Source organism: Panthera onca, chromosome E2 (genome assembly GCF_046562875.1).
Source record: "Panthera onca isolate mPanOnc1 chromosome E2, mPanOnc1 haplotype 2, whole genome shotgun sequence".
Lineage (NCBI taxonomy): Eukaryota > Metazoa > Chordata > Mammalia > Carnivora > Felidae > Panthera > Panthera onca.
Window position 1 is genome coordinate 18,870,947 of NC_138353.1, and position 26,467 is coordinate 18,897,413.

The following is a 26,467-nucleotide window of genomic DNA, read 5'->3' on the forward strand; positions in this document are numbered from 1 at the left end:
CATTTTTCTAAGTTCAGCAAAAAATTTAAGGAAGATGGGGCACCCTGGTAGCTCAGTCGGTTAAGCATCTGCCTCGGTTTTGGCTCAGGTCATGATCTCACAGTCGTGAGACTGAGCCCTGCATGGGGCTCTGCGCCGGGGGTGGAGCCCGATTAAGATTATCTTCTCTCTCCTTCTGCCCCTCCCCCACTCAAGCTTGCTCTCTTTCTCTCTCTCTCAAAATAAAAAAAAAAAATTAAAAGAAGAAAACAAAAAGTTAACTAGCATAGAAAGGAGGGACACTTGGGTAGGGAAAAAACACTGAGGGTGGGAAGGGAAGAGTGGGACCTGAGAGGCAGTAAGACAGAGATTACCAAATGGCTGGTCTCAGTCAAATCTCCTTCCTTCTTTATAATAAACCAGTGGGGCCACGAATATGTGCATTGCACTAGTCTGAAATGTGTATGCTTATATGACTAATTTGGAGTGTAAGAAAAAGTTCTAGATTAAAAGCCTTGGCAAACTCTAAGATTCAGACCTAATCCAAACTGCAATTTCACTATTAAGAAGAGAGCAACAGGGATGTCTGGGTGGCTCAGTAGGTTGAGGGTCTCACTCTTGATTTCAGCTCAGGTCATGATCCCAGGGTCATGGGATCGCGGCCCGCATCAGGCTCGATTCTCATTCTCTTGAGGCACCTGGGTGGCTCAGTCGGTTGAGCATCTGACTTCGGATCAGGTCATGATCTCTAGTCTGTGGGTTCGAGCCCTACATAGGGCTCTGTGCTGTTGGGCTCGGTGCTGTCAGCTCAGAGCCTGGAGCCTGCTTTGGATTCTGTTTCCCTCTCTTTCCGCTCCTCCCTAGCTTGCACTCTGTCTCTCAAAAAATAAAACAAAACGTTAAAAAAAAAAAAAAAAAGATTCTCATTCTCTCTCCCTCTTCCTCTCTCTCCCTCTGCCCCTCTAGACCCTGCTTGTGTGCACTCTAATTAAAAAAAAAAAGAAAAGAAAAGAAAAAAGAAAAGAGCAACAGATTCATGAAAATAAAAACATGTAAAGAAAGAGGAGGGGAATGATATCAAAAGTGCTGCCACTTACTCTGCAGTAAGGACCTCTAAAACTTCTCTTTTTCATAAAAACAATAAGAACACTGGCCAAAATGGTCAGAATCAACTTTTTCCAAACTCCGGAAACTAACAGGCTTCCAGAAAACTGGAGAACATCTATTCAAGAAAAACAGCTGAATTTCAGTATGAATAGTGAGTTCTATAGCATTTTAACTTGACCTAGTTCCATTCCCTGTTCTCTAACTCTGTGATAGAGTTGAAAACTAATAGCTGCATTTGCAGTGAAAACCAGAAGGCGGGCAGCCACCAGAGGGAGCAAAACTGGGCTAGAGGTCCTACAAAGATTCCAGTCCCTAGAAATTAAAATTATTTGACCTATCTGGTAGTTCCCTGAAAGATGCCACTTCTCTATCTGAACTGACATGGAACTCACTTGGAGATGGGAGAAAATCAGCTTTCCAGAGTTCCCATATTCTATCACTTAAAATGGTCAGTTTTCAAGTAAATCTTACAAGACATGAATGAAACAAGAAAGTTTGACCCATACACAGGAAAACAAACAACAGAAAGAATTCCTGAGGAAACTGGATTTACTAGACAAAGACTTAAAACCGGCTATTTAAAAGTACATTGAAAGAACCAAAGAAACCATATGTAAAGAACTAAAGGAAAGTACGATAGTGCTGTCTCAGCTAATAAAGAATACCAATAAAAGATAAAAACTGTATTGAAAAAAATAGAACCAAACAGAAATTCTGGAGTTTAAAGATATAATAACTGACATAAAAAATATACTAAGTGGTTCAACATAAAATACACTATGTGAGCAGGAGTCAGCACACTTGAACATAAATCAAAATCATCCAGTCTGAGGAGCCTCAGAGACCTGTGAGACACCATTGGGCATACGATGGGATTCCTACAAGGAGTGGAGGGACAGGCACATATTTGAAGAAATAACGGCCAAAAACTTCTCAAATTTGACGAAAAACAGGAATCTACATGAAGCTCAACAAACTCCAAGTAGGATAAAATAATCAAATTGCCTAAAGCCAAAGAGAATCTTGAAAGCAGCAAGAAAGAAGCAACACATCATGTACAGCTGACCCTGTCATTTATAGTAGTTACATTATATAAGGTCACCATGCAAACTGTAATTTGCAAATACTGAATCAATACTCTTAGAAGACACACAGAATTCAATTCCTATGAGTCTCTGGTCATAACATTTTCATCAGTCAATACACAACCTTGTTTTATTTGTTTCTCTTTAAACATCTTATTTAATATATATTGTTGATTCATTAATATTGAACTAACAACCAACAGGACTGTACCTCATGCCTTAATGAAGCTTATCTAACACATGTATTTTATCTATATGGCACATTATAGCTTTCTTAGGCTTAGGAACACTTGACAGCTCTTTAGTACTATGCTTGGGGGCTTTTTAAACAGTGAAATTGCCAACATAAAGCATAAAAATGCAAAAACCATGGCATTGGATAGATTATGGAATAGACACCTTACAATCTAAGAGTTGAAATAAGAAGGCAGAGCATCACCTTGTTTGACAGCCACAGGGGTGTGCACACTGGGCAATTCAAAATTTTTTGTTAATCTGCACATGTCCAAAAATGACCATAATAGCTTCACAAGTTCTGATTTTATATTACAAATAAATTTTAGTCATTAAGTCAATCCACAAATATAGAATCTGAGAATAGTGAGGATAGACTATACAAATATACTACCTGAAATACCTATATTCCCAACATAATGGGGTATACCTCTTCTCAACAATTTAATATACAAAACATCAACCTTTGAAATAAATAATCACAGAGTTAATGAACATCTTAAAAGATACACAAATGGGGCGCCTGGGTGGCTCAGTCGGTTAAGCGTCCGACTTCGGCTCAGGTCATGATCTCACGGTCTGTGAGTTCGAGCCCCGCGTCAGGCTCTGTGCTGGCAGCTCAGAGCCTGGAGCCTGCTTCAGATTCTGTGTCTCCCTCTCTCTCTGGCTCTCCCCCATTCATGCTCTGTCTCTCTCTGTCTCAAAAATAAATAAACATTAAAAAAAAAAATTAGAAAAAAAAAAAGATACACAAAGGTTGCTCTTTAAGTACTCAACCCTGAATATACTTAATGTAATATATCAACAGTTCCATTATGTGCAACCTGTCAGGATTTCATTGTGATTTTTAAAAAAAAATTTTTTTTAATGTTTATTTATTTTTGAGACAGAGAGAGACAGAGCATGAACGGGGGAGGGTCAGAGAGGGAGACACAGAATCTGAAACAGGCTCCAGGCTCTGAGCTGTCAGCCCGACTCGGGGCTTGAACTCACGGACCGAGAGATCATGACCTGAGCTGAAGTCAGCCGCTTAACCAACTGAGCCACCCAGGCGCCCCTCATTGTGATTTTTAAAGATTCAAGCCTATATAAGGTACAATCCATCTGATATTTAGAAGTGTACAGTTTATATAGACAAATTTATGCTTTAAGACAACAATTACATCTGGTGAATCATTTACTCCTTTTCCCTTCAAGAATGTATTATTTAAAAATTTTAAGTATAATTAATATACCGTGTTATGCTAGGTTTCAGATAGAAGGAATGTATTATTTTTTCAAATAAAAATAATTTTTCTAAAATCCAAACAAGTTGGGGGATTGTGTTATTAGTCATTAAACATTTTATTTTAGGGGTGCCTGGGTGGTTCAGTCGGTTGGGTGTCTGACTCTTGATTTTAGCTCAGATCATGAATGATCTCGCAGTTTGTGGGGTTGAGCCCCGCACTGGGCTCTGTGCTGACAGTGTGGAACTTGCTTGGGATTCTCTCTCTCTCTCAAAATAAATGAATAAACTTAATATATATATATATATATACACACACAAATAAAAAGACTGCTGTTCTTTTGTTTTTTGTTTTTGTTTTTTTTTTTTTAAAGGGATGCCTGAGTAGCTCAGTCAGTTGGGCGTCCAACTTCAGTTAAGGTCATGATCTCATGGTTCATGAGTTTGAGTCCTGAATCGGGCTCTCTGCTGTCAGCACAGAGTCTGCTTCAGATCTTCTGTCTCCCTCTCTCTCTGTCCTTCCTCCAATGGCACGTGCATGTCCACACACGCTCTTGCTCTCTCTCTCCAAAATAAATTAAAAATAAACTTTTTATTTTAGTGCTAAGTTCACAGTGAAAAAGAATCACTTAACAAGCTAAAATATGTATTAAAATCTCCTCATTGTTTGGTTTGCATATAGCTGCTTCATCAAAAATAATTACTTCAAACAAAAAGGCAATAACCAGTGCTGGTGAGGATGCGGGGAAATTGGGCACTCACACATTGCTAGTAGGATTGTAAGATGGGACAGTACTTTGGAAAAAACAGTTTGGCAGTTCCTCAAAATGTTAAATATAGTGTTACCACATGACCCAGTAATTCCACTCCTATGCACATACCCAAGAGAAATGAAAACTATATGTTCACACGAAAACCTGTACATAAATGTTCACGGCAGCATTACTCATAGTAGCCAAAAAATCGAAACAATCCAAATGTCTGCCCACTGATGAGTAGATGTGGTACAGCTATATAATACTGGATGTATATATATTACATACATGTAAAGGAATGAAGTATTGATACAAACTAAAATGGATGAACCTTGAAAACACGGCTAAGTGAAAGAAGCGAAACACAAGAAGCCACATGTTATATGATCCCATTGATACGGAATGTTCAGAACAGGCAAATCCAGAGACAGAAAGCAGATATGTAGAATGGGGAGTTACTGCTAATGGGTACAGGGTTTCTTTTTGGGGTGATGACAAAGTACTGAAGTTAGATAGTGGTGATAGTTGTACCACCGTGAATATGCTAAAACACACGGTATATAAACTATATCTCAATAAAGCTGTTATTTTTAAATGAATTTTTAAAAAATGAATTTAAATGATAAATCTTTCATTGCCATTTTCCTTTCGTAACTTCTCATTTTTTTTTTAATTTTTTTTTTTCAACGTTTTTTATTTATTTTTGGAACAGAGAGAGACAGACAGAGCATGAACGGGGGAGGGGCAGAGAGAGAGGGAGACACAGAATCGGAAACAGGCTCCAGGCTCCGAGCCATCAGCCCAGAGCCCGACGCGGGGCTCGAACTCACGGACCGCGAGATCGTGACCTGGCTGAAGTTGGACGCTTAACCGACTGCGCCACCCAGGCGCCCCTCGTAACTTCTCATTTAACAGCAAAAGGTACATAATAAAAAACAAGTTTCCCAGGGATACCTTTATTTTTTTATTTTTTATTTCTTTTATATTTTTTAATGTTTATTTTTCAGAGAGAGACACACACACACACACACACATAGAGCGTGAGCAGAGGAGGGGCAGAGAGAGGAGGAGACACAGAATCTGAAGCAGGCTCCAGGCTCTGAGCTGTCAGCACAGAGCCCAACGTGGGGCTCGAACTCACAAACTGTGAGATCATGACCTGAGCCAAAGTCAGATGCTCAACTGACTAAGCCACCCAGGTGCCCCAAAAACAAGTTTCCCAGGGACACCTTTAATGCCAGTGTTAGTCTCCTTTTCGTACTTCATTAGAAAGCTGTACTTAAATGCTGCTAACCAGAATCTAGAAACGTCGGTGCCAAAAGGGTCCATAAAGATCATCTAATTTAAGCCCTTCAATTTACAGATGAGGAAGAAAATCCCAGGATGCTGAACAGCTGCCCTAGACCATAGAGCGCCGGGATCAAACTTGGGTGTGTGGATTCTCAGAGCTCCGAACACATATGTAAATGTTCTGTTCTGAACTATTCCGACTGGCAGACAGATTAAGCTATGCTGTAGCAACAAATCCTGAAACAAGTGGCTTAACTGGACAGATTTATTTCTTGCTCACATGAAGTTCAGCATGGGTCTGGCAGCCCTTCTTCAACTTGTTGTGACACGATCAGAACTTGTGTTTTCCAGGGGCGCCTGGGTGGCTCAGTCGGTTAAGCGGCCGACTTCGGCTCAGGTCATGATCTCGCAGTCAGTGAGTTCAAGCCCCGCGTCGGGCTCTGTGCTGACTGCTCAGAGCCTGGAGCCTGTTTCGGATTCTGTGTCTCCCTCTCTCTGACCCTCCCCCGTTCATGCTCTGTCTCTGTCTCAAAAATAAATAAACGGTAAAAAAAAAAAAAAAAAAGAACTTGTGTTTTCCAGTCATCTCAGCACAAAAAAAGGAACTCAGACCTACTCTTCACTACTTCCCACTGGAAGCAACACACATCACTTCCCCTCATGGCCCTTTGACTAGAATTAGTCACATGGTACCAATGTAATGACAAGAGAGGCTGGGAAATGTAGGGGCCCATATGGAATATTGGGTAAGCGTTACCATCAGCCATGGCTGACAACCCAGCCTTGCTGGGTGTTGTGTAGTTCTGACTAGGTGGTGGACGCAATTCTGATCCCACACAGGAGAGGCTGTTTGGTAACACAGAGTCCTCAAAGATGCTTTCCAGATGCCAGGTGATTCCCACATGGGCTGCTCCGGGACATGGTTCTGTGTTGTGTATATGTATGTGGAGTTGGGGAGTGGAAGATCGGGGGGGGGGGGTGGGGGGGGGCGGGGGGGCGCGGGAAAGGTCATAGACTCTTTTGAGAAACTGATGAAAAAACACTCCTAGTCAAACACATATCCAAAACACTGAGGTCTCCCTTCAGTTTTGGAATTGGAGCCCCAGGTGAAGAACCACCTGCCCTCTGTACTCCCCGTGCCTCAGTGAGAACCTGTGTGTATAATCCCTTCTAACAAGACCACTTAAGTCCCACAGTCAGGTGGGTTCTTCCCCAGGCAGAGAGAACACACAAGCCCCTTAAGAAGATGAAAACTGGCTTTTACTTTTCTTAACAGATCTGTTTGTTCCTGTGCTGATCTTTGCTATAATAAAACTAGACAGTGTTGAATTCAAGGAAATATGATGGAATTGAAATAACACTCAGGTTCTATCGTTTTCAAACAGGATTTTGCCAAGAGCTAAGAAGCAGGAAAGGTGGTGACATCCATTTAAGGAGTTGTCTTCACGGCGGTGATAACATCCCCTGACAAAATACTGTTGGACGGGTGATGGGTACCTGAGATCCATCAACCATTTGCTCTACTGCTGTGTATGACTGAACATTTCCACGATAAAAAGTATAAAATGCACACAGACATGCACAGAAGCACCTGGATATATCTCTTTTGTTATTGTTTACATAAAATTCTTCTCAACGCTTAATGTTTTTCTAATGCTTTCACCCCATATTTATCTGCCTGAAGGGCTAAAATATGTTCAATCTATTTCAGGACATTTCTGTATTTTCTTACAAAAAATTTTCACTGGGAAAATATTAATCACTTATGAATCCATTATTCATATGCATTGTGGAAGTCAATATACATTGTGAAAGACCTCAGTAGTCAGTTGTAGCCAAGACCTGTAAGATTTAAGTATTTTATTCATAAGCTTTAATGATGCCCAAGATTTACAAACACATAGCTGAAGAGGACATTTTAGTAGATAAGTCACGTTTTTTCAACACCACAGTAGTTTGCTAAATTCTCAATAGATTAAAATTGAACCCAGACCTGATTATGTCGTTTAAAACCTTCCTTTCTGCAATCAAAGTCATCAGCAATTTCTATTTCAAACAATAACAAAGAACATGCTTGAAACTAGACAAGTATAAAAAGAGTTTTCTTATACTCCTAATGGATATCAAAAATGGTTTGGTCAGCCTGAGAAAATCTGAAAAGCTTCCCTTTATAGAGAGTACAGTGGATAAGAGAGTGACCTTAGGGACCGACTAACTGGGTGGGATCCTGGCTCTGCCACTTACCAGCTATGTGACCTTGGCAAGTTCTTTAACCTCTCTGTGCCTCAGTTTCATCATCTGTAAGATAGGGATAATAACAGTAACTACTGTTATGAAGTTAAATGAGTTTATACACATAAAGCACATAGAATGACACCTGGCACATACTGAGCACTAAATGATGAAGTTGTTATTGTCATTCCCATACAATAAGTGAGAGTAGGCAGGCCTTGTTATCTCTGTTCGTCTGGAGAAAAGTACAGACAAAGGTCCTGGAAAGGTCCCAACCCCGGAACTAAGTAGAAATCTATGTATCCTAGGGCAGGAGGCATCACATGTTTCAACGATGTGATAGCTATGATTTGGGAATACAGAGAATAATTATAAATCCATTTCAGTCATTAGCCAGCAGAGAAAATGGGAGTGAAAAGCAGTCCTGTTGTCTGCAACGGTATGGCACAAAGTGGCTTCACTTCAGAATGACGGGCTAAATAAACAGGCACACATACTTACCTTCCCACTGGCCCCAAATCCTAATGAAGTAACCATAAAGACATTGACAAGGGAATCACAACATAACAGTGATGAGTAGGGCTGAGGGATATAGTCTATTTAAATGCTGGCCACTTTCCAGAAGATGAAGAGAAGGCAGAGGGAATTATATGATACAACAGACCACAGCCGAGCTAAACACTTCCCAGAACACGCAGAGCCAAAGGCGGGCAGAGGGACAGAGCCTTTTTTCCTGGAGGAGCTGTATAAACACCTGGCTTTGAGTCAGCAGGTACAGAAGTAAGGAGTGGGAAATAGGTTCATCAACTTGATCTCCATACTTCTGATGGTTGGTCACTTAATCAGCTAACTCCTCCTATGGCAAAAGGACTGCTGGAAAAACAGGAACCTTTTCTCAATTACCTATATATATATATATATATATCATCAACCCAGTTCTTCACTGATAAGGATCATCAGACAGTAGACTTAAAAAAACAAAAATGAAAAACAAACACAAAAACCAAAAAACCCCTAACAACCAGAGGACACAAAAGGACACCTAGGATGAAAAGCAGATTGGACTCCAGAAGAAACATAGATTTTGTCCCTGAAAAGAAAGTTTAACTGGTATCCTTAGAGAGATATCAGATAATGCACCCTTAAAACAAAAGCAAGCAAACCATAAAGGAGGCAGAGGAAGAATTCTTGAAAATAAGAAATATGATTGCTAAGATGAAAAACAAGGGAAAAATAAAATGAGAGTGGAGTAGGGTGCAGGAGATATGCACACACATTTGCTTATATATTTTAAAGTAAGCAATAGAAGAATAAATCAAAAACCAATAAAAATGTTACTATGTGGTACAGAGTAAACAAGGGCATGGAAGAAAAGCCATTCATTCTCTCAATCTACCTTGCTTTATAGTTTTATCTTTAGGACTAAGTAAATATTTTGTACAACTAAAAAAAGAAAGGTAAATCAAAAAGAAAACAATCCCTAAAAATAAAAATAAAAAAAAAAACAGAAAAATTAACCTAAACTATCAAACAGTGTGGCATAACCACACAGAGAAGGATTATTTCAAGTTGAAAACAGTATTTTTACTGTAACTCTTTGGTGTTACTGCCAACGAAGGAGAACAGACACAAATATAAAATCAAAGAAACAAAAATCCTTTAACGATTCATCTGATTTTGAGATATTAGCCTGAAATCATGATTTACCTTTTTCTTTCCAAAATGTACATGTTTACTTTACTAAAAAGACCTAGAAGGATTCACATCTCAGTTGTAATGAATGTCCCTAATACTATTTCCCACCCCCAAAACCAGAGCTCCTTAAAGAAATGGCTGATTCTAGATCTGGGGTCAGAAACAAAAAAGATAAGCCAGGAATTCTTATCAGGCCAGGCAGCAAGGAATTCTTCTAATGTGACTCCTGTCAAAAGGACTCAGACTCAACCTGAAGAATAAGCTGTATTAATGGCCAATAATGGGACAATTTAAGCATACTAAATAAATAAATGCATACTCTCCTAGAGCAAAATTCATTAAATATATAAAAATTAATGAGCTTGGACTTGGCAATGACTTCCTGGATAAAACACCGAAGCATAGGCAACAAAAGAAAAAAACAGACAAACTGAACTCATCAAAATTAAAACTATTGTGCACCAAAGGACACTATCAACAGAGTGAAAAGGCAACCCACAGAATGAGAGAAAATGTATGTAAATTATACCTCTGAAAGGGGATTAATATCCAGGATATATAAGATCTACATACAACTCAAAATAAAAAACAAAACAGAAACAAAAACAAAAACCCCAAACCAAACAATCCAGTTTTAATACGGGCAAAGGACGTGACTAGAAATAAACAAATGGCTAACAAACACATGAAAAGATGCTCAACATTACTGATCATCAGGAAACTGCAAATCAAAACCACAATGACATACCACCACAAATCCATTAGGGTGGCTATTATAAAAAGAAAAAAACCACACAGAAAATAACATGTTCTCAAGGATATTGAAAAATTGGAACCCTGGGCATCACCAGTGGGTATATAAAACGGTACTGTCGCTGTGGAAACAGTACAATGGTGCCTCAAAAAATTAAATGTATAATTACCATAAGATCCAACAATTTCACTTCTTGATATATACACAACAAAAGAAGTGAAAGCAAGAACTTGAACAGATGTTTGTACGCCGACGTTTATAGCAGCATTATTCATAACAGCTAAAAGGTGGAAATAAGACGAATGTCCATCAATGGATGAGTGTAAACAAAATTTGGTACCACCATAAAATGGGATATCATTAAGCCTAAAAAGGAAGGAAATTCTGATACATGGTTCAACATGTTCATCCACGTGGCAAGCTACTTCTCTAACTTGTCAGGCCACTGTTCTACAGAAACCTGCAGTGGTGGCAGTATCTGGGTACTTAAGTGCTACAGGGAAGAAGGCAGAGATCATGGTCCCTACTTCCAAAGTCACAGCTAGGTAACAGGATCATCAAACACTCTGTTTCTCAAGCTCAGGTGGAGAGTGAAGAGGACAGGTGGGTGGAGAGTACAGTGCTGGTGATTTCTCTGGGGAGCCTGTCCTTTATCTTTTATATCTGTTTACAGCATCTTTCACTACGTGCACGCACACGCATGCACACCTAATTTCTGTTGTCAAATATGTTCATCTGTTCTTCAGTGTCAGGTTTTGCAACTTGATTTACTTGCCAAAATTAATGATCAAGCATAGATGAACCTTTCGAAAAAGATATATAAATGGCCAATAAGCATACAAAAAGATGCTCAGCATCATTAGCTATCAGGGAAATGCAAGTTAAAACCATGATACCACTTCACAGCAACTGAGATGGCTTTCATAAAAAAGACAGACAATACCAAGTGCTGGTGAGGATGTGGAGAAACTGGACTCCTCATATACTGCTTGTGGGAATGTAAAATGGTGCAGATACTCTGGAAAGCAGTCTGGCAGTACTTCAAAAGGTTAAAAATAGAATTACCACATAACCGAGCAATTCCACACCTACGTATACACCTAAGAGAAATGAAAAACATGTCTAGGCAAAAAACCTGTATATGAAGTTTACTATTCATAATCGTAAAAACGTGGGGACAACCCAAATGTCTATCAACTGATGAATGAACAAAGAAGACGTAATTTAGCAGCCATCCAATGGGATATTATTCAGGCATAAAAAGGAATGAAACATTGATACACGCTACAACACGTATGTGCCTTGAAAACGTTATGCTAAGTGAAAGAAGACAGACACAAAAGGCCACATACTACAGGACTGCATTAATATGAAACATCCAGGATAGGCAGATCCATTGAAACAGAAAGTAGATTAATGGTTGCCTAGGGCTGGGGGATGAGAAGAATAAGGAATGAATGCTAATGGGTACAGGGTTTCTTTTTAGAGTGATAAAAACATTCTAAAATTGATTATGGTGGTGGCTGTAGAATTCTGAATGTACTAAAAATCACTGAATCATATATTTTAAATGGATGAATTATAGAGTATGTGAGTTATATTTCAATAAAGCTGTTATAAAAGAAAAAAAAAAAAAACATGAACCACTCCATAAACAATTCCCTCTTCAAAGAAAAAAATACAGAATATTTTCTCTCCTCTCCAGTCTGTAACAATGTAAATCTAAATCTACCCTTGATAATGTGGAGACGCCACAGGAAATTCTTCAGGGAGATTAGTGAAGTTATTGTCTGTGAAGTTCAAAGCCCAATCATTTCCATGCTCTTTGTCAGTTCAGAATGACACAAGCCATATTTAGAAATGCGCTCCAGAAAAATGCTTTGAAGAATTTTATTCTCAACATTCATGAATTTAAAATATCTATCCAGGCAAGAGAAAATGCCCGAAAGATTTAGTTCTTTGTTCTCTGAGTCCTAGGACTCTACTTTTTTGGCTCCCCTTATCTGTTATCACACTAAGAAGAGTGAGGCAATGCTGACTGAGGAGATGTTAGCTCTCCTAAGCTCCACTCTTGTCCCCCTGGCCATTCTTAGTGGCCTCTTTGAGCCACTCGTCCCCTGACAGACCTGAAGCACTATGGTTCCCCCAGAGTTCTATGCTGTGCCTTGTCTGTTTCTATTATCAACATATTCTCCCTGGGAGGATCCCCAAATCCATCTCTCTAGCCCAGATCTTTCTCCTGTGCTCCTGATCCCAAATATTCAACAACCTTCCGGACAGGTCCTCAAATCAAGTGCCCACAAACAACCCTCCCCGTCTTCCATTGCTCCTTTCCTGTCTTAGTGAACGTCATCGCCGCCTACCTACTGGATCCACCATCTCTACCTGTGAGCCAGACGCCTGGGTGCTATCCTCTACTCCTCACTCCCCTCTACAGCCACTTAATCATTTAGTCGTACCCTTCCTGCCTCCTTAATAGCTCTCAAGTCTTTTCTCTTCAATCTTTATTGGCGATCCAGAGTTCTGATCTTCTTTTCCTCTTGCTGGAATTACACAGGAGCCTCCTTCCAAACTCCTGGACGGCTCCATTCTGGTTGCTGTGTCATTGTTTTAGAGCCAATTTAATTATCTACTCTGCTGCTTAACATCACTTACGGCTGTCCACAACGCTTCCCAGCTGTCTTCCACCACCCCACTGCCCACCACTGTCCAGGTCTTGCTTGTGCCATCTTCCCTCTTACCATCTACGTGCTCAGTTCCCTCTGCCTGGAAAGCTCTCCTGGTTTATTCTCACTTCTCTTGGATGTCTAACTTAGAAATCACCTCCTCTGGGAAGCCACCTTGGCAAAAAGTGAGCTAGGAGTCCCTCTGTGTGCTACTGTACCACACTGTTTTTGGCCACGTCTTAGCATTATCTTTACTGTATTTAACATACTGCATCACACTACCAGTTTGCGTGTTTCCCTACCACCTCCAACGCTCGGGATCATGGAGCTCATTCAAGATATTCAAGAGTGCTAAGTACACTGCAAACATTCAACAGGTATTTGATGAATGATGAGTACATCCTCAGTATTTATTTAATGGTGATTTTTATACAGTCAGTGTTGCTGCCCACAGAGGCAGTGGTTAAGTGCTAGAAATAAGGCTCTGCTTAAAAAACAAAAAACAAAAAACAAAAACAAAACTACTGATGACATGTCATGTTCACACAAGCACTCCTCAACAAAACAAACCATTTATCAAGCGCCGACAATCTGTCAAGCATTAAACCATGCCTTAGCTACATAATCTCATTTAATCCTTGCTAGAACCCTAAAATAAAAACAGCTGACATGAACCAAGTGGGTATTCAATACTAGGCTTTGTGCTATGCACTTTACATGTTATTATCTAATTTAATTCTCTCCATGACCCTGTGAGGTAGGTGAAGCATCTAAAGAGGTTAAGTGAGTTTTTCAAGTTCTTGCCACGTGGCTAAGGTAGGAGTCACCAAGAGAACTGGGTTTGGGGCCTGGCCGTCTGCTGCCAGAGGCGGAGCTCTCCACCGCACTATCCCACCTCTGTCAAATATCTAGATGGCAACATTCTGTTTATCACTCTTAGAGAATATGGCTTAAAGCTGTAGTCTTGGAAGTGACAGGAAGTTGAGCTGGAGTAATGAAAAGTAAAGAGATTTCTCTTTAGGAGATCATACCCATATCTATTCTTGATGACACCACCCACATTCAACTCTGGTCAAGACCCCTCTCTCCCTCCCTCCTTCCCTCCCAGGACTAGACCCATGAGACATCTCCTCAGGTCCTTCAAACTATACTTAGTCATCCTTCCACTCCCTGCTCCTCTTGCTGTATTTACTGTCTTGGTTAAAGGCACCTCCAACCATGAGCCTAAACCCAAGATGTTGCCCTACGTGGGCCCTGTCCTGGTCCCTTTGCTTTCTATCCCTTACATTCAATCCCACCAATTCTGTTCACCTGGTCTACAGCAACTGCTCCATAAATGTTAGCTATTGTTACTGCTACATGCAGTAGCCTCTAAATGCCTCTCATTTTCTTCTTTATACATGCAGTAGTCTTCTGGAGCAAGCAAGACAGGACTGAGAGAGAATGCTTGCCGTGAGGACCAGAAGCCAAGCTGTCAGATGTTCAGACCCAGCTCTTTCAACTGAAGTACGCAGAAGGGAAGATGTACCTCAGCGTTGGAACCCAACATTGTATTTTATTCCATTTTACAAAAGTAGAAGTCAGCATTCAATCCTTTAACACAGTGGTTCTCAACAAGTGGAGGAGAGGATACTTCACACACATACACACACATGCACCCACCTCAGGGGACATTTGGCAATGTCTGGAAACATTTTTTGGTCATCACAACTGGGGCAAGTGCTAGGGGGTAGAGGCCAGAAATGCTAACTATCCTATGATGCACAGGGCATCTCCCTCGTTCATCCAAAGACAATTACCCAACCCAAGATGTCCACCTTCCGTGTTCAAGTTACCTAATGTGTAAAAAGTTACTTCTCTCTGGGAAGAGGATACACACTTCCTACATAAGTTAAGCTATCACAGGTCCACAATACAGTAAGAGTTATCATGGGAAAACAAGTGGTAAATGCTAAACAGTGGCTTAAAAAGCAAACACCATTATGAGTTCAGGGGAAGGAGAATACCACAAAGGCTGAGGCACTCTTCAAAGATCTCAAAGAGCAGACAGGGCTCTTTAGTCCCCTCCGAGCCTGCCAGTCAAGGCTCCCACTAAGTGACCAGAACCCACCTTTCCAGCCTTACTTGGAACAGGTCCCTTCAGCCTATCCTCTGCTTCTGCCAGACTGTTCACCCAGGACAGCAGCTAGGCCACGACGTCCCGCTCCTACTGTTATAATGGAGAAAACCTCTCACCTACTGCACAGAAGCCCTGCCCTCCTACTGAGCAACACCACACCACACCAAGGGTAAGGAGGACTCGTCATCATCTCAACCCAATCATAAAATCAGGTTCCTGTGATTCCTACAGGAAAGAGGTAGCGAAAAGACTAAGGTGGAAAATGTTTTAAATGGTTCAGGCCCTAAGGCCTTGTCCTCTGCCACCCCAAATCAGTGCTTAGCAGCAGCCAGCCAGGAGCTGCCTCATTTCCTGTAGTTGCTCGGTAAAAATAGGAAGTGGGGGAGGAAGTTCGCAAAGCAGAAACAAAAGTAATCACTGCCTAGCTTCCTGAACACAAATCACTGAGCAGGGAGGGTATCATTAAAACATCAAAATGGAAAGGCAGGCATGGAGAGCCAAAGCCAGAGCAAAGGAAGTGACACTTCTGGGTCCACCAAGCCCAGATTATTTCTGTGCCCAGGAGACTGCCCCCAAATAAAAATATGTGCAAAACTGAACACTAGCCTATTATACGAACACAGTTTCCATGGAACTAATGTTAATTAGTTAAAGAATGTTAATTTAAAGAATCATGCAAAAACTCCGGAAACATTAAAGTTCTATCGGAGTAAAACATGTCAGTGAAAAAGTTTTAAGGAGGCCAAGATTATTTTTTTTTCTGTTCAAGAAATGACTACTAAAACTACTGTTAATGCAAAACAAAAACTTACTGAATAACTGATCAGTTGACAAAATCCGAAGTTCATGTATCCTAAAGTGAGCTATGAAAACTCAAGGACATAGAAAAAAAAAAACCCCTACTAAATAGAAACTCTAATCAATGTTCGAATTTACAATAGTTAAAATAAAGATGTTACTATACCCATCCCACAGCAACACCTTGAACCCTGTGAATGGTGCCTGAGTGTTCCAGGAACCCAGGATATCAGTGCCTGAGGTCAAGGAGCTTCTGGTCTAAGAGGGGAACTAACTGTCTCCACACGTGATGTCTGACTGTCTCCTGTCCTGACACTTGCTCTGTAACACTGTAACATTTATCACCACAAAACAGGACATTCCTCTACAATAACAAAGCAAGTTGTCATTAGTGGGTCTGAAGAGCTTTTTTTATTTAGTAATCTACAAACAACTGATAATTTAAGCAGAAGAAAAAAATTTTCTAACCATAAAGTCAACAGAGTTGAAATTCAGTTTCAAAATAGCACAGGCAAAATAAAAAATAAAAAAAAAAAAAGGCCAAATGTGTTACATAGTCATATAGATGAAGGGCAATTTTGTTTAAATTGAGGGTATTTTGGGGGTGGGGAGAGAAAGGAAGATCAAAGACTAGTTTATTTTTTTTAAGTTTATTTATTAATTTTGAGAAAGAGAGTGCAGGAGAGGCAGAGAGAGGGGGAGAGAGAGAGAGAGAAAATCCCACACTGACTCAGCACTGTTAGCACAGAGCTGACACGGGGCTTGATCCCATGAACTGTGAGATCATGACTTGAGTCGAAACCAAGAGTTGGACACTCAACCAACTGAGGCACCCAGGCGCCCCAAGACTAATTTATTTTTGTAAACAGCATATCAATAAGTAGAAAAGTCAATGAAATGGATGGTAATCACCATATATTCAGTTTCATACCAAGAAAAATGGTGAAAATTTAATGGGAAAAAAAATCCATTATGGGTCCTCATGAGGAGAGATCTAGCTAGGTACTGAATTTTTTCGTAATAAATCAACCTACTGTATCCTAAGACTTGTGTTTAGTCTTATAAAATCAAAAGAGTAACTCAAAAGCTGTTGCCTTTAAAACAAAACAAGGATAGAAATTTTGAAAGAATTTTATTAGAGGAACACTCTGAGCCAAAAAAACTTTATTCAACAGAAGTCTTCAAAAGAAGGAAAAGCAGGGGGTGGGGGCAGCTGGCAAAGCCTTGCCAAGAAAAGGTTTATCTACAAATAACTACCACACATCACCAAAGGATAAATAAAGTTAGCTCTGAAACTTCTGAGAGAAAGTCTGCTCAGGTAACACCAGGTTTTTATTTATAAACTAAAATGGTTTGGGGCCATTAAAATTTTTCACATCAGGGGCACCTGGGTGGCTCAGTCGGTTAAGCGACCAACTCTTGATTTTGACTCAGGTCATGACTCACGGTTCATGAGTTTGAGTCCAGCATCTGGCTCCATGCTGGCAGCGCTGAGCCCGCTTGGGGATTCTCTCTACATATCCCTCTGCCCCTACCCTGCTTGCACGTGCTCTCTCTCAAAATAAATAAACATTAAATAATTTTTTTAAATAAAAAGTATTGAAAAAAATTTTTTCACATCAAATGCAGCTGAGCACTATGAAAACATTCACAACAACAAATTTTGCCCATGACAGAAATTCGGGTATAAGTCAAGGAGAATGACCTAAAGTCCATCTTTTTTCTAAACTGAAGTATAGTTGACTAAAGTCAATCATTTTTTAAAAAACACAAGCACTGATGTAATTTTTTGAACCCAAATTGTTAAAATGGTCCCCCAAATCTACATCTATTAAAAACCTCTAGTTTATTTTTATTAGTATATTACGTGAAAAAGCCTTGATCAACACTCAGCTCTGTTTGAGCCTAGTTTTAGCAGCTGTTATTCGCAAAGTTTCCTAACATAAAAGCAAGTTGAACTAATGAAAATTGATGTGCCCATTAGAAAGTGATTTAAGAAAACTTAATAGTGCTACTCATTCTTAACAATCTGCACTGTGGAACCTATTTAAAATTAACCTCAAATGGGGAAAAACAAGTATTTATCAAGAAACTCATATACAAATGGGTAAACCAAACTGTAATCTATAAATTATTTCTCTTACTATGGAGAGGAATTACACAAATGTTAGATAAATATGCTTCAGATTCAGGACCGTTTCTGAAAATTTAAGGCACCCTTGAAAAATTTTATCAGTGGACAATTACCCAGCTCCTGCCTCCAAGCTGGGAACACTGCCTTCAATTCTGCACACCCAGCAAGCCTTCCCAACTCTCAAAAAGAACCACAAGTCAGAGTGAAGGCAGAGGGACCCCATTCTACCTCACAAAATCCCAGCAGGTCAAATAATTAGGAGTGAGGACATTTAAGAAGCCTCCTCTCCATCCCTCCCATTCTCCCCAGGCAGGGAAGACAGCGCTAGAGCAGGCCTGCAGTGGCTTACCACCAGACTGACTTCCAGGCTCTGCCACTTCTCCAGGCCATGAGCCCTCACATACTCGAGCATTTACTGAGGCCCTACTATGTGCACGACACCGCTCCAGGCACTGGGGATACAGTGATGAATGAAACAGACACAATTCCTGTTCTTGAGGAGCTTCCAACCTAATGGGAGAAAAAGCTCATGCTTTTACCTTGTAGGTAAGATGCTCCAATACAAAGAGATTTCCTGGAAACAGGCACTGACAAAGCGCAAGTCGTTATCGCTATGGGTCTGGGAGTCAGACTGACCTAGATATGCATCTTTGTTCTCAGTAATTACCAGTTGAGTGAATGGCACTTACTAATCTACGCCTCAGTTTCTTTGAACTCTGTGCCTCAGTTTCTTCAGTCCAGTGGGGAGGCCTAAATCCATAAACCACAGTACCTGGCACAGCTTGAGTCTCACTCAGGAACTGCAGCTATCCGCTCGGCACCAGTCTGGGCACCAGTCAGAAAGAAGCATTTTATCTTCTGGTGAAATTCTTCATACTGCCCTACTGTCAGTGAAAAAAGCAAACTTTTGCTCCTCAAAATACCACAGTTACAATATTTTTCAAAAATAGTACTTACCTTCCTGCTGCTCTGACCCCAACTCTCAAAGTCCTGGCAACAAACTAAGAGGGCTGCCCTGTGTCCTTCAGAAGGAAGGTCAAGGCTCCTCCCATTTCCCTGCTCACCACTCCCTCCCCTTCGGCCCCTAGCTGAAGGAAGATGAGCCAGGACAAGGCTGAAGAGGGGGACTGCCTCACATTATGAAGCACAGGGATGTGGCTGCATTCTCTGCTACTCTGAGACTCAGGGGCAGGACAGGTCTTTGGGAGCACGAGAGAGGGACCACTTTTGACTTCCCTGCCCAGGTTACCGCAACCTGCAGCACTTGAGTCTGGGAGCCGGGCCAGCTCTCCTCTGCCAGTTCTCAGGCATCCACCTCTAGGACCTGGGGGGTGGGGTAGGGGAAGACTCTGGGATTCCCAGGTTCCCCATCGTAATTACCATCTTGCTAGTACCTAATCCCAAAATTATTTCTAAAATGAAAATTTAGATTTTTTTTCCAGGTAATATCTAGATCTAATTCTGCACTCAAAAAACTATCCCATTAATACTCTTTGCAACTACCAATTTGAAAAAGCACATATCAGACTGTGGCCCAGACACAAGGGACATAGTCAAACAGTTAAAAAAAAAAAAAAAGTGACAGCATCTAGGAATGAATCCTAGAAACAGACTCAGTAAATGTAGAGGCCTGTATCCAAGACAGTCACTGGCAGCACTGTCCACAGGCATCCACCTGGAAGTAGCCCACGTATTCTGCATTACGGGATTCATTAAATAAATTACACAGGAACATCTACATCATGGCCATTTCAAAGATCAAGGTACATTTCATCAAGCCTAGGATGTCATTTATAAATCATATCATTATTTTATACCTGCTAAGAAAAACTCTGCCATATAATGACGACCTGCCATCACACGCTATATCCCAATTTTAGGCTCCCTTCAGCCTCTTGCCTGTCTCATTTCTCTGTCTGTCTAGGGCACAGATCACCCTTGAAACAAGTCCCTGTGTTCCCTTTTCTCTCATTTCACTTTTTCTAGCAGTTGCCCATATTTAAGATCCACTGTTTGGATGAAACCATCCTGGGCCCCTTCAGTTCCCAGAGCCTGTCGTGAGCTCCTGCAGCCTCCACTGCCATCGCTTTTTGTTAGCTTCCCTTTCTGCATGAACTGCAAGTGCGCAGCAACAGGCTGGCCCCATCTTCACATGCACCGCAGTGCACAGTACAAGGCTACAAGGCCACACCACCACCACCACTACCACCACCACCACCACCACCAAACACATCGATCAGGAACTGTTCTAAGGACTTCACAAGTACTGACTCATTTACACCTCACTGTAACTCCGGGAGATAGCTAATGCTGCCTCTCCCATTTTCAGACAGGGTAAAATGGGGAAAACAGAGGCTGTGTGACTTAGAGATTAATGACTAGTAAGTGGCAGAGGCAGGAACGGAACCCAAGCAGTCTGGATAGAGTCCTTGTTCTCAACATCTATGCTACATTCCCCCTCTTAATGACTGCTACATACATGGCAAACATTTAAAAATTTGCTTTAACTTTTAATTGAAAATATAATACACATATACAGTGAAAAGGAAATCACACAAAAGAGTATGTGAGAAAAAGCTAGTTCAGTCTAACAGCCTAGATTTCTTGGGCTTCATCCCAAAGGCAACCACTGTTTCTTTTCTATCATTCCAGGAATTTTTTTCTACACTTAGAAACCTATTTCATGGGGCGCCTGGATGGTTCAGTTAGTTAAGAATCCAACTCTTGATCTCAGCTCAGGTCTTGATCTCAGGCTTATGAGTTCAAGCCCCATGTTGGGCTCCGTGCTGGACATGAAGCCTACTTAGAAAAACAAAAAACAAAACATTTCATGTGTACCTCTCTCTCTCTCTTTTTTTTTTTTTTTTTTTTTTTTTTTTTTACACAAATGGGCCCATATACAGTGTTCTGCATCTTGCCTTTTTCACTGAATGGCATTTCTCCAAGCTTGATGCATATCTGCACCTGCACCCTTTTTTATTCAATGCTAAGATACACATATTTTCACATTTTAACCCAAGACGGTTCATAAAGTCAGAGGATCTTGATGGGCGTGGACTTCATCAGGAAATACATGAGTCAGAAAGGCTTTTAAATGTACAAAAGATACCAAGTGTTAGCCTTGCAGAGATGTGCAGACTGAATCACCCACCAGGCAGAGACCAACCAGCTGACCTTCCACATGTTACTTCTCCTGTAATATACCTCTCTACTTCATGGGGTTGTTGTAAAGACTAAACAAGGTAATATACACAAGACACATGGCACCAAACCTGGCTACCACAGTGAGTCTAAGGGATTAACATAATACCTGACACATTGTTAGTGCCCAATAAGTTACATATTGTTCTTAATTGTTTCTTCAAGAGCTGGCTCCACTTTCCTCTCCAATCTCATTTCCCTCTACTTCCTTATTCGTACCTGCCTACCCTTTACCCTAAAACTCTATAGCTCACATACCTCAGCCTGCTCACCTCTACACCTTTGTGCCTGTCATGGCCCTCCCTAAAAGTCCTTTCCCCTCACTGTGTGCCGAACTAACGTTCTCCCACAGTATGCAGCTCAAGCCCATCCTCCAGGGAATCTTCCCTGACAACTGCAGGTGGATTCTCTGGAGGAACGGTTTGGGAAAATTGTATCTATCATGGCTACCCCTTTTGGTTCTAGGTTTTGTCAGTGCACCCAGGAGCAAGCTGGTCCAGGGCAACTGATTCAGGTCACCTAAACTCAAAGATGACTATGTATGAACCAGAGGGCTAGTTACTAAATTTATAAATACCCATGAAAGCTAATATTTACTGAGCACTTACCAGATGCCAGGCAGCAAAAAGGAAAGTACTACTATTATCCCCATTCTACAGAAGGGCAAACAGAGATTAGCCAGCACCCCAAGACCAGGATCTGATCCAAGCAGTCTGCATATGGAGCTCTCAGCCATTCATAATCTCTCGTTGGCAGGAAATCTCCATGTGAAGCCATGTTCTAATCAGAAGGTATCAGGAGAATGGAAGCAAAGGAAGGGAAAGATTCTCCTGGGTAGGGGCATCAACAGAGATGCACCCATCTGCTTGATGGCTCACTGAAGGACTGCACACAGCTCCTCTGGCCAGAGTCCCCAGGCAGTCCTACAGACATATCACCAAATTCCTCTCTTGGATTCACCACCCCAATTTCCACAGACAGCATCCCAACCCTCTCCTAGAAATGCAGTCTTTCTTCTGAGGATACAAAATTAAGTTTAAGCAATTCTGGCTACAAACACATTCCAATCATGCCTTCTTGGGGTTATAGCTGGGTCATTTTGGTTGAACTTAAAGTTTTCCCTGAAATTCTCCAAACTACACTTACAAAAATGTCTCTTGGTTTACATCTTTTCTATAGACAGCTCTTTTATTCTCATTTCATTCACAGATGATCACTGATTCGTTCAACAAACACTTGATTGTTCCCAGAACACTGTGTTCTAGGTCCTGGAGATAATAGCAGTGAACAGGACAGGCAAGATCTCTGAAACCTGGTGGAGCTTATCATGTGTCCCCCACTTCTAGGCACTTATGACACTTTATGGCAATTGCTTATTTGGCCTTCTTGTTCAGGCTGTGCCTTTCAGCTCTGTATTCCAATTTTCCACAACAGTAACTGGCCCACACTGTGAGTACTTCATAAATGTGAGTTGACTAAATTAATCAATAAAAGCACTGGGTCTCATCTTTCTCATCCAGGGTGGGACCAGATTATGTCTGAAGTCCCTAAGAGTAAACATACAAAATCTAAATCATGTTAAAGGGACAGAAAGCAAACCGCAAATACAACTCCAATCAAGAAGGAAAATGGAATGAGATAGGTCCTTACAGTCATGAAAGACAGGCCACCTTGGGAAGCAGTGAAGGGCTCCCTCACCTGGAGAAAGCACAGACTGGAGAACATGACCAGGGGTCTGTTGGAGGTACGGAAATGACTTGCAGTAAAGTCTGAGTTGGGGTCAATGTATGGAGACAGGAGTGAGGGGGTGAAGTGGTTCTCTGCCTATATCTCATACTGGATGAGTGCAAAGAAGCACTGTTTTGGGGGAAAAGAGGTAGAGGCATGAAGCTAGGCCTTGGAAAATGCTCATAGACAGATGTGGGACGAGCACCAACAAAGACAAGTGAAAAACCACAGTCACAAAGTTTAAGAAAAGGACTACAATAGCTCCAAGTCAAAAAGGTCAACCAAGAGGAGACTGACAACAGCAAGAAAATCTGGCTTACCATGCCAAATATTTATGGTCAAGGTCAAGGGAAATGAGTAAGCAGCAGCCACTGCATCTATCGATTGGGCCTCAAGAGCAGTTTCAATAGAAATAAACACATTTGAAACACAACCCCTCACTCATTCAGGCTCTTAGTGAACTTATACTAAGAGAAAAAGGCACCCCCCCCCCCCCCTTCCCCGGCCCCACCATAACTCCAAAGTAAAGCTATTCCTTATTCAAACCAACATTCTTTGTCCAGAGAGGAAGGTCATCATTTTCCACTAAGGACGAAGTCTCAGGAGGGAAAGAAAGAGACTGGGCACCCAACCCATGGGATGCCCCAGCCGACTAGCTCTTACATATGATTATTTTCCTACAGTCTTGGAAGCACCACTTGACATAAAGCTTCTGGTGTATTAGGCTCCGGGATTGAAATAGAATAAACATTTAGTAAGATTTCAGCAGAATCATATGCAACTTGTTTAAATTTCTTTTTTAAAGGATGCTTAAAACATGCTGTCTTCCAAAAATCCAGAGATAATTTTAGATTGAAAAATCAAGGCTTGCCAAGGGAATCTGAGAGCTTTTCTATCTTGGTCTCCAATGCTAACCTACGTATTCGTGTGCAAAAATAGAGGAAGATTAGAATCTCAAATGCCAGACTGAAAAGTTGCCACAACAAACCTGAACTCTTCATATGGAGTTTGTTATCCTGTCAGCAAGAAAGCAATGAAACAATAAACTAAACTTTTCATTTTTAAAGAGAAAAAGAAAAGAAAAAAAAAAAAACCACACCCAAACACGAAATATTTCCTAGCCTTGTAAAGGAAAATTATTAAGAAAAAAGAAAAGATACTGTGAACGAAATTTAAAAACGGTCTTCACAAAATCTACATATCAAATTTGTGAGTAGTGTCTTATAAACACATACTGAGAACTTCAGATCTAAAATATGATAAAATGGCAGTCATAGCTTATTCAATAAAATTGGGTCAACTAACCATTTGGAAAATATTTTCTATCTCACACCAAAACGAAATTTTGAGTAGCAATTTTTAAACCGAAATTTAAAAAATAATCATAATAAAACCATGAAATGAGAAGCAAAATGAATGGAAGTTTTTATAACACCGGGACGGAGCAGAATTTTTCCAACTTGTCAATAAAGGAAACAAATATAACCGATTTTTTACAAGAAGGTTACCTTTGACCTCATTTGTAAATTTATCCTAAACCAATCAGACGATTCCTTTGGACAAAATTATCTTGTGATGTGACCAACTGGGAACAATCTACCTATGTACCAGCAGGGCTTTAAATTACGGTGTGCAATCAAGTCCACAGAAGTGACAATACAAGTGAAATGCGTTGTATTTACTGACATAACCAAAATGTTAGCAATGATCGTCACTGAGTGGCAGGCTGGCGGATGACTGTCATTTGAAAAAGTATTGTCACAACACTTTTTGTGTTGTCTTGAATGTGAGGAGAATGAATTGCTTTTATAATGGGGGTGACGGTGCGGGAACAAGCATTTTTCAAATGGGGGTCCCCCAACCTGAGTGTTCACCTGGCAAATTTTGTGAGGAGTATGAACAGAATTCTTATCATGCCAACCAGGCGTGCTTCTTTGCTCGCACCGCGCGGAGCAGGAAGACACACCCCTGACCCTGCACTCGCCCCACAGGCGTGGGTCCCTTCAGCCCCCAGCCCTGCCGGGTCCCCGCAGAACCTCCCCCGGCCCGACTGCGCCAGCAGGCTCCGCGGGGCCGGAAAATCGTGTCCCTCGGTGGCCCCGCACGGCCGCGAAGGTGCGCGCAGCCGGCCAGGCAGCCGCGGGGCGGCGTGAGGGCCGCGTCCCCAGCCAGTCTCGGCGGACCCCGGACGCCCACAGGCCGCCGTGCCTCCGCGGACCGCTCCGCCGGCTTCCGGGAACGGGCGCCGGCGCCAGCCCGACCTCCCCGGCCCCGGGGGCCCGAGGGAGCGCCCCCCGCCCCTCCCGTCCAGCGTCTGCGGAGTACCCCGGCGCCCCCCGTCCCGGGCACGAGCCATGAGGCCCCTCCGGGCTTCCGTCCGCCCGGCCAGCGCCCCCAGAGCCCGGCGTCCTCCACAGCGGACGGGCAAGGGGCGGGAGCCCACGGCCCCGCGCCCCGCGGCCCCGAGCGGAGCGGCTGTCCGCGAGCTCGTCCAGTCGCCAGTCCCGGCCCGCAGCCCACCGGCCACCCACCAGCCCGCCCGCCTGCGCCACGGAGTGCCCGCTCGCGCCCGTTCCTCACCTGCGACGCGCCCCGGCCCCCAGCACACCGCCCGGACCGGCTGTGTACACCGGAAGTGACGTCTCCAGGCCGGCCCCGCCCCCGCCCCAGGCGGACGCCGGAGTGGAGGCGGACCCGGGGACTCGGAGCCGATCCCCGCTGCGCGAGCCGGGAGGGGGCGGCCCTGAGCTTCCTACCCCAGGCACCGAGGACCTCCCTGTGGGACGGCTAGGGTGGGGGCTAAAGACAGTCGGCCAGAGCCTGCAGGGCCACCCCTATCCTCCACTGTGGCTTGGCCTGTGGGCGGGATGGGTTAGCTACGTCCTCACAGACTTATTATTGAAATAGATTACTCAAATAATGAGTGCTTACTGGATGCCACGTCCTGACAGGCACTGTAGGAACAGGGTAATGCCCTCACTCTCATTGGTTTATTCTCTAGTGGAAACACAATAAAATTGCCACAAATACGCACGATGAGATAGTGCCAATTGTGACAAGTGGTAGGAGGGGAAAGTGAAAGAGGGAGGGGGAGAGTTCCCTGACCTAGTGTAGGAGGGTGATCAGGGAATTATTTGCCCAGGAAATAGAACAGGAGTTGAGGCCCTAAAGGAGAGAAGGAAGAAACAACTTAGAGAAGCAGAGAGGAAAGCATGTTAGGGCAGAAGAAACAGCAGGTGTCTTCAATGTGTGTTCGAGAAACTAGGATAGTAAGATTTTGACTGAGAGCAGTGGGAAACTAGTAAATTTAAAGCGAGGGATGATTTTACCATGCTTGTGCGTTTAAAGGGATTGCCTGGACTACAGTTGCAGAGAAGGACTATAGAGGGGGAGGCAAAAGGGGATGTAGATTTCTACACCCATGTTCATAGCAGCCTTTTTCATAATAGTCAAAAAGGTGGAGGC

General features: G+C 42.2%; 1 protein-coding gene across 4 annotated transcripts in view; it reads right to left on the reverse strand.

Annotated features, from left to right (window-relative positions):
- The window catches only part of GARRE1 (granule associated Rac and RHOG effector 1), an 83,997-nt gene extending 58,336 nt beyond the window's left edge, over window positions 1–25,661 (reverse strand). The window contains exons 1-2 of one of the 4 annotated variants that reach the window (XM_060650939.2): window positions 25,583–25,648; window positions 7,920–7,973 (exon numbers count right to left, since the gene is read on the reverse strand). The gene's annotated coding sequence lies outside the window, so the exon portion shown is untranslated. Of the gene's footprint in view, window positions 1–7,919; window positions 7,974–19,030; window positions 19,494–25,582 lie in introns of those variants that run through there. The other 3 variants (XM_060650941.2, XM_060650940.2, XM_060650942.2) reach the window with 3 other exon arrangements.
- Window positions 25,662–26,467: the final 806 nt, after the last annotated feature.